The sequence below is a fragment of the Cryptomeria japonica genome, chromosome 6 (genome assembly GCF_030272615.1).
Source record: "Cryptomeria japonica chromosome 6, Sugi_1.0, whole genome shotgun sequence".
In the NCBI taxonomy this organism is placed as follows: Eukaryota; Viridiplantae; Streptophyta; class Pinopsida; order Cupressales; family Cupressaceae; genus Cryptomeria; species Cryptomeria japonica.
Genome location: NC_081410.1, coordinates 171,495,179 through 171,505,250, shown reverse-complemented (window position 1 = coordinate 171,505,250; position 10,072 = coordinate 171,495,179).

Below are 10,072 nucleotides of genomic sequence, written 5' to 3'. Positions count from 1 at the left end.
GCTGCGTGCTCCCTTTGGGAACAACAGCTCTCCCATGGGGGCTGCGTGCTCCCAATGGGATGCAGCGTGTGCTCCCAAGGGGGGGGCCCACGTGGGGGTCCACGTGGGTACCCTCCCCCATACTTATGTTATTTTTTTTTGTATAAAAAAAGAAACATTTTTTTTATGTTTTTTTTTTTTAAAATATATATATATATTATAGTTTAATATGATTAAATTTAATTTTAAATTAAGTTTTTAATTATGTTTGATATTTTAATTAAGTTTTGATTATTATAAATATTGGCATTTAAGTAAAAAAATTCAAGTATGATTGGTTATTAATTTATTGTATATTGTTTTTAAAATATATATATATATATACAATAGTTAATATTCGAACTCATCTTGTTTTTAATGCGTATTTTGGTAATTAAATACTTAATTTGTCTATTTTGTATTAATTATTAATTTGATTAATATTTAATCAATAGCGGATTATTAAATACATTCATTTATTAATAGTTAATTTTTGTAATTTTCTCTATATGCTCAAGGACACAATTTGTTAATCTAAGAATGGATGTCCTTTATTTGGCTTCCCTAAATATGTATAATTCCTTGATCTATATAGTGTGTATTGGTTCTGGAAAAGACAAGTGTGTAGGATTTATTTTTAAACCAGTACGTCAATGATGTTTTAATTGAAGATTAAGTATCTTATTTAATTGATTAATGGTTGTCTGAGTTTTATTAATATGAACTTGGTTTAAGAACTCGTTATGGCATATCTTTTGTATGTTCGATGCAATGTACCTTAGAGAGTTAGAAAATCAAGAACAACCTGTATTTTAAATGAGGTAGATAACTGCAATCTCTTTTAGCTCTTGTAGAAAGCTTGATCGACTTTTAATGTTTAGATCAATTCGGAAAGATTGTATCTGCTGAATATTACCTATGTGAGTTTAATTTCTGTATTCGCTTTTGCTTATGTAATGGCAAGTCATGCTTTGTTTGTTAGGACCCTATCGTATGGAATGATTTGGGGTACCTGTTTCAGTCCTCAGTTCCGAGTTGACTGTTGTTTTGTGGTAGTGTCGTATTTGGTCATATCCTTTATGTGGGTATCGAGTGATGATTCATGTTTGACCAGATGGTTGTTCTCTCCTTCTTGAACTCCGTTCGTCTGACCATGTGTATTCCTTGGATTTTGAGTTCGTCTGAGTATAGTCTAGTGTCGTATGGGAAAGTGGCTTTCGATTGGGGGCTGTGCCCAAAGTGGCTGCTGGATAACCCATCGAAAGTGAGTCTAATAAGTGATAACCTATCAGTAGATTAGGATGCAATCTCTAAGTAAGATAATGTGCCTCACACATGGGAGGAGTGCTAACATAGACTCGGCATGTTGTGAGAAGGCCTGAAATGGCAAACCATCATCCTTGTCTTCACGAGAGGATGTGTGGGTCCACATGAGGCTTGGATGGGCCGGAGGCTCGGATTAGGTTGCCAGGGTAACCCAGTGTATGGGGTCGGGACCTATGAAGACCTACCATGGTAACCATACCAGGTTGTGTGATGACACTTGTTGTAGTACCCCTACCGTAATCGATCTCTATCATTGGTTTAATCTTGATTAATTATCTTAATATAATGATTATAGTCAGATGTTTGATTTAACGCATAGCTATTGATGTGGTTTTCACACTAGTTGTATGCAAGTTGTTAGTGTACCTATTTCGTGGTATCAATATTGAGCTAACGCTTTCATTAAGTTATTATATATGTATGCATGTATGTTCTTTGGTTGCAGGAAATTTCAGGTACAACGTCGCATGAATGCGAGGTTCGTCTTCACCTGGATGTACAGGTTTGAGTGTACCTTTTTAATCCTTAGAGTTGGATTAGGTGGTCGTAAGACCCTAGTTGACCTTAGTCATGCTCAAGTGAGTATCGCCAGTCGTCGTCGGTTATCCCTTTTTGTTTGGGTTTGCGAGTCGTCTGTTTGGTTGACCTTCTCGATTTGCGTGCTTGATGTGTATGGTTAAATTGATTAATTAGTCCTTAGTAATTATCTTGATTAAATATATGCGCTTGTGCTCTGAAGATTAATGGATTAAATTGATCGGGTATTCGTTATGCGATTTTCGTTGTTAATGAATTGCCTATTTTAAATTGGAAGCAAATTTGATTTAATGATTGATTTGGAATATTTAATGCATTTTATATATGCTGTTGAAAAAGAAATTTTTATATTTTATCGCAATAGACGTAATTGCATTCTGTTGGCTTCTGAAATTAGAATGGCTAAATCTGGTTAAATGAGAAATCGTTTTTGAATTAATAAAGCAAGTTAATTTGTTGCTAGTTAGAAAGAATTAATTTTTGAGGATTATTTGAAAATAAAAATTTTTTATTCCAAAAATGGAATTTTTGGGTCAACTCTTCCATATAACCCAATTTGGGAAAAAAATTTAAAAAGGGGACATTTTTGGAGAAGTTTTGGATTGGAGATGGAAAAATTGGAGGCTTTGGCAGCTGAGATTGGGATTCTTCAGCCGATCTTGCTAGGAACGCGAGATCAGGTAAGATCCAACTCTCATTTTTAGTTTTTGTTTAAAATGAAAATGGGGATTTTAACTTGGTTTTAGATTCTCCATCGAATGCCATGTTATGAATTGATTTGGTAGATTAACCAGCTTGGCTGGAAGTGTTCTTGAGGTGTTGTTTATCCCTCTTTGCTTTCTCGGGTGTTTGAAACCCTTGGCTGTTTGTTAAGGGTGAGAAAACCATCAAGAAGATGTGATATCTAAACCAGTTCGTTTAAAACCAAAATTATATTGGATCGAAATCTATTAACAAGCTCTGTTTTGGGCGTTTTGTTTTTTTATATAGTTCGAATTGTGTCTTATGGAAAACGAGAACATTTAATTTTATCATGTTCGAACTGTGAGTTGTTTATTTTTTTTATGGAACCGGGCTGGGCGAAAATTTTTATTAAACCCGTGCTGGGCGTGTGCGTGTGTTTTCACTGTGGGTCGGGGTTTGGGAGAGCGGGGAGCGGAGCTCCACCCGCTCCCCTCCCCTCCCCCGCGTGTCCCCCCACTTCCTCCCCACGTTCCCCACTCGCTCTCCTTTGTTTCTATCCCCTCGCGGGTGTTTAGGACTGTGGCCGCAGGGCGCCGCGGACCTGCGGGCACCGCAGCGGCGCCGCCGCTCGGGCATTGCCTGCGGCTAGGGTTAGGGCACAGCCCGCCCTAGCCACGCTGTTTTTAATGCATTTGTTTTGTTTAAAAACATAGTTGATAAAACATTTTTTTTAATGCATTTTTTTTTATCATTCAAAAAAATGCATATGTTATGTAATGACATTTTGATGTATGTTATTTTAATGTTGAGTTTTATTAGTTCTTAATTTTGATTGAGGCATTAATCGTCACAAATGTTAGTTTGATAATGATTAATTTTATAATAGAGCTTATGGGTTAATTGTTATTTAGCTTCATTTTGTGACTTATGCCCTCTTTCCAATTAAGTTCTACGACTGTAATATTGCAATTTAATATTGACAAATATTCTCTGATTGATTTTGGCTAATTAAGGTAGTGTTGTTTAAAAACAAAATAGAGAATAATATGTTTTGGAAGATCGTTGAAATACGATGTAATTACTTATTGATGTTGTTAATATTATATTAGAACATATCATTTGAGTAATTGAAAGTAGTGAAATATTTATCGTTGGGCATTAGAAATTTAACGATATGCTCTGGAAATGATTATCTCCATTTAGATTCTCTTCTACATTCTTATTTCCGTAATCCGTATAATGTATCTGGAATTGAAATTATGAATCTGTAGAGATTAATTTTAGACCAGTATGTTAATGACGTTGTGATTGGAGATTAAATATCTTATTTTGGTTGATTAATGGTTGTCTGAATTTTATTAATATGAATTGGTAAAAAAACTCATTATGGTTTAATTTGCCTGTTCGATGCTTTGAACCTTAGGAGTTAGAAAACCAAGAACAACTTATCCCTAGTTGAGGTAGATAACTGTAATATGTTTTTAGATCATGTAGAAAACTTGATCGATTTTAATGTTTAAATCAATTTGAGGAATGTTGTCTTTTCTGATTATTGCCTTGCGAGTTTAATTTCTGTATTCGCCTCTAATTATGAAATGGCATGTTTTGCTTTGTTTAAATAGGACCCTGTCGTATGGATTGACTTGGTGTACCTGTTTCAGTCCTCAAATTTTGAGTTGACTATGGTATTGTGATAGTGTCGTTTTGATCTAATCCTCTTTGAGTGAGTTGAATGATGATTCATGGTTGACCTTAGTTTGTCAGGTCTCTAGTTAGAGAACCATCAGTAAGTGTTCACCTTTGAGTCGTGTTTGACCAGATGATTGTTTGTCCCTTCTTGAACTCCGTTCGTCTGACCATGTGTATTCCTTGGTTTGAGTTCGTCTGAGTTAGTCTAGTGTCGTATGGGAAAGTGGCTTTCGATTGGGGGCCGCGCCCAAAGTGGCTGTTGGGTAACCCGTCGAAAGTGAGTCTAATAAGTGATAACCTAAGTAGATTAGAATGTAATCTCTAAGTAAGATAATTGTGCCTCACACATGGGACGAGTGCTATCATAGATTCGACATGCTGTGAGAAGGCCTGAAATGGAAAACCATCTTCCTTGTCTTCACGAGAGGATGTGTGGGTCCACATGAGGCTTGGATGGGCCGGAAGCTCGGATTAGGATGCCAGGGTAACCCAGTGTATGGGGCCGGGACCTATGAAGACTTGCCATGGTATCCATACTAGGTTGTGTGATGACACTTGTCCCTACGTTCGCTAGTGTGTTGTCGTTTGTCTTGTTAGGAGTACCTTTGTGAGTCGTCCTTTGTCTCTGCCCTTGTGAGTGTCGGTTTCATGTTAGACCTTGGGTGGTGATGGCTCAGTTTTATGGATGCTCTCATGGACCTCTTGTATTAGCTTGATTATGTTCAGCTGGATCTTGTTCTTTTTAAGGATCATTTATGTATTAATGGACCGATGTGGTCGTTTGTATATTGTTTATGTATCGCCTTGATGGCTGGATTGTATAGTGTAACCTCTTGTATTCTTAACCTTTATTAATTATCAGAGGGGTCTTGCAGTTGAGCAGACCCAGAGATGTAGCCCTTTAGGGGTGAACTCCGAGATCATTATGGTGTTATGTGATGTATTCTCTTATGTTCCCTTTATTCAGCTTTATCATGTATGAATAGCTTAGGTTAGAATGGTTAAGTGGATGATTGGAATTAACTATAAATGCTTATATTCAGTTCTTCTTGAATGCCATGTTGATCGAATGCTTAAGTAGTTTAGATGAGATTTAGCGTTGATGCCTGTATGTAATCGTCTTTTGAAATGCAATAAGCTGGAATATGAAAGAACGTAACTTAGAGTAATGAATTATACTCAGTTGTTGTTAAGGAATTTAAATATGCTTGGAAAGATCTCTTATGTTATGATGTTATCCTAGCGTATTAGAATGTTAGATGTATGGTTTGTAATTTTAAATGAAAAGCTTGAATGAAGATTATAAATGGATCTTAATGGATGAATCATTGCTTGTGATTTGAATTTCCATCCTTTGAAAGAAATTATCCTGATTATGAATTATCTCGTTATTAAGATATTCAGCTTCGGGATTAATTGTGTGAGTTAAGTGAATTGTGAATTTAAGTAATCTTGTTGGGAAACTCTTTAGGAGATTGTTGTTGATGTCTTCCGCTATGTAATCTGAATCTTTGATGTCTTGTTGCATCTCATGTGTTGTATCTTTAGAAAAAAAAAATTTTGCACTCTATTCTTGGTTTTGGCTTAATCCCTTCGGGGTTTCCTGGCGGGGCATTACATTTGGTATCAGAGCCAGGTTGCAAACATTGGGATCTCTTGTGTCGCGTGTGCCCTCTATTTGTGTGAGGTGTATCGACCTTACGTGTATGCTTGTCCTCCTTTTGCATGTGAGTGATTGAGCAGACCTTAGCTTGTGTGTGACGTACGTGTGTTCACACCTTGCTTCGCCTTCTTGATGTTGGTGTTTGAGTGCTTATGTGTGCATTGTGTGCTTATTGATGTCTTGGTCTACGATTACTCTTATTTGGAAAGAGAGTCGTATGTACCTCCCTTATTGAGTGTTGTACTCTTTAGACTAACCCATTTGGATTGGTCCGTGCTTGTCTTGAATCTGAAAGTGCGAATTGTGTTTGCTAAAAGATTATGATCTAGCTTAGTGTTGTCCACTTGAAGGACTTGTATGGCAATTATTGAATGCTTATTTCGCAGAAAATTAAATGATTAGGATATGTGTAATTATCTTTGATTTGAGTTTCTTGTTTGCAAGAGAGAAAAGGGTGTGACTTCTTGAACCCTTGTGTGAGCCTTATGTCATTTATGCTTTTAGATTATTAAAGGGGCTATGGGTTTAAAATCTATTTTGGTGAATGGGAGAAAACTGTATGTGTGTGTTTAAAGAATTCTCCATGTGTATGTAGTAGGAGTAGCATGATTAAATTCTACCTTAGTAAGGTGCATTGCTATGCGAATAGTTGAATTATGTGAAACTGCTTGGTTTGTAGAAGTGTTAAAAAGAGCATGTTATTGTAGCTTCGGGAGAGTAATAATGTGTTTTCTGAAAGATTGTCTTATGTGTTTCATTAAACCAATTTGATTGAAGATTTATTTTAGCAAATGCTCCATTGAACTCACTTTTGGGTATGTGTAATTACCTTAATGTGTTTAGAAAGTGCGAATGGAAAAGCTTGTTTGAGGTGCATGCATTAATGTGTTTTTTTTGGGTAATAGCTCTTTGCTTATCTTTGATCGTAATGTAATCTTCTCTAATAGGTTGCAAATTATGACATGTGTCTATATTGTATTATTCTAAGTGAGTGTTCTTATGAGGTCTTGCATTATCGAAAAGATTGCCTCTCTTGATCTCTGCTTTGTTTGGAAAACTAGAACCTCTTGTTGCAACCATAATCATTGGAAATGGTTTTGTTAGACTGATTGTCATCCTTCTAACGGTAGCGAAATGAAAACCGTGTAATTGAAATGATGGGCTTATAGTGAGAAATTTTATATTATAGCGTGATCTTGATTGATCTTGTGTTTTTGTAGGAAACAGTTGATTATCAAACTCTTTTTCCCTTCTCTTTGCCTAATCATGAGATTTTTAGAAATAATATTAAAGAGTGCATTGATTTAAATAGAATGTTTTTAAAACATGTGAAATTGTGTGTTTGCTTTTTGGCTTCATAGTGATAAATGAAAGTCTTAAGCTTTAGAAATGAATTTGCTTAGCTAGTAATTTAATTATGAATGCTTAGCGAGATTCGAGAAAGCTATAGGAATGATGTTAATTCCTTATACAATTGTGAATTGTTAATGAATTTCAGTACTTGAATCTAGAGTAAACTTGATTCAGTTATCTATATAGAAAGCATAATTGGAATCTTCCTTGTATAGATGTTAGCGTACTGAAAAGTATTCCCCATATATGTGACTAAACCAGTATTGGTGTAATTGTGTGTATTATGAGAAACCAGTGCTTACTATTTGGGCCCATGGGTTGGTGAAGTAATCAACCATGGAGGATATGTTGCTTATGAGTATGGGAAACCATACTGTTTATGTGATGTTGCTTATTTGTTTCCCTGCTGAGTACCAAACCTCGGGTTGTGGGTAACTCAGTATGTTAAGGGGTAGTATTCGAAGCGACCGTTCCTTGAATAGTATGGATTGGCGTACGAGTAATGTCGGCGCGAAGTGACTTTAGCTTCTCTACTTCAAGGAATGATATAGTTGTACTACTAAACTGTATCAAGGTGTACTCAATACTTTCCCTTTGATGAACCTATTTATAGGTTTATGTGTGTCAGCCTATTCCTCTTCCTTAATTGAGCAGTTTGGATGGTGATTCTTATGTATAGTGATGGTTTGATTTGGAGGATCCTTTGCCTTGTCTTCATGAAAGGTAGGTTTATTCGCATGTGCTACCAGTTAGTATGTGTTGGTGGGCATGTGGGTGGACCATAGTCATGTATACCTCTAGCTTACGGCGGGTATCCTTCTAGATACGTTGCTATGCGGAGTGTGACCAGCGCATGCCTTATCCGTGGGGTACACTGCCATGCGGGATACGTCCATTGTGTGTTTTGTCCGCTTGGAGTATTGCCATGCCGTGCTGAGACACGATGCGGGATGTAGTAGACATTTCCATGCGGCCTACCGCTAGGTATTGGGTAGAGCCATGCCACGTGACGACGTGATGCGGGGTGATGTCGAGGTGCACACTGCCATGCCATGCGGGTGTGTGACTTGGCCACACCACATGATGAGCTACTAGGATAGCTAGACGATTGTTCCTTCCTTCCTCGTTGGTGGCTAGCTATTAGTCACGCAGTGATGTTATGTGCAGTTGTGCTATTCTTTATATTTCTTTGGAGATCAGCAATTTATTTTACTTTGATTTTGAAGGTTTAGCCACGATCTTGTGATCTTTTGCACTTTTGATTTGGTGTTGAGATTCCAGATTATTTTCTTGCCTTACTGTTGGAATTGAGGATTTATTATCTTTATTCTTCTGTACTTTGATGGCAAACCGGTTTATCATTATTGTTTTCGTATGCTGGTCTTGTGTTGCAATGTGAATTCCTCTCCAAGAACGTAGGAGACGGGCTTGGATGAGTGTATACGAGGAAGTAGACGCAAGGAACCTTGAGGATGGAGGTATGTGAGGCTGTGATGCAGCTAGTAACCACTACCTACCTATGTGTGGTGACTATCTCTTGGAGGCTAACCACCTTGTACAACAAGGGATATTCACAAAGGTCTTGTATGGAAGGTAGCACCGCTATGGTGTGCCTAACACCATCGAGCCTTTGAGTGAGATATTGGATTTTTGTGATCATATTGTTGTTCTGAGATCAGGCATAGAGATGCTGATCGTGCATGTTACCTTTGACCGAGCATTAGACATGCTCACATGTGGCCTTTTCTGTTATGCATTCCAGTTATGTGGATGGTTATTATTTGTATCATGGAGTAAATTGTGTTAACTTGTCACTATGTTATGGGACATAGTCTTTGGAAAGGTTTTCTTATGCCTGGCAAGTGTAAGCAATTGAGTTATTTATGTTGCTCTTATTTCATGAAAGTTAATTTGGCTGTAGAAATTGATATTTTGAGCTAGTTCTATGTTATTAAATCTTATGATAAAGATGGATTGGTAAAGGAAATTGATCAATATGGCATGTTTTCCTGTCATTCTGGGTCGATGATTATGGTAATTGTTGTTTACCTCCTTGTAATGCTTTAATTTGGTGTAATGAAAGGAAGGAAATTCTTACTTCTCTGCTATGATTGTGGATAATTCCTAGAATATTTTAAGGAATGTATGGTTATAGATGTATCTTGCCAATGGATAATGGCGTTTGTAAAGGATTTTGCAATGATATTTCATTTATTTATGGAAAGATTTCTATGTGCAATTTGATCTTTGTTGAATGAGTTTCAGGGCTGATGCGTACGACATGTTCTCCATCTAGCCTTACGACTTCCAGGAGTAAGTCGGAACCTAGGGGGGGAGAATGTAGTACCCCTACCGTAATCGATCTCTATCATTCGTTTAATCTTGATTAATTATCTTAATATAATGATTATAGTCAGATGTTTGATTTAACGCATAGCTATTGATGTGGTTTTCACACTAGTTGTATGCAAGTTGTTAGTGTACCTATTTCATGGTATCAATATTGAGCTAACGCTTTCATTAAGTTATTATATATGTATGCATGTATGTTCTTTGGTTGCAGGAAATTTCAGGTACAACGTCGCATGAATGCGAGGTTCGTCTTCACCTGGATGTACAAGTTTGAGTGTACCTTTTTAATCCTTAGAGCTGGATTAGGTGGTCGTAAGACCCTAGTTGACCTTAGTCGTGCTCAAGTGAGTATCGCCAGTCGTCGTCGGTTATCCCTTTTTGTTTGGGTTTGCGAGTCGTCTGTTTGGTTGACCTTCTCGATTTGCGTGCTTGATGTGTATGGTTAAATTG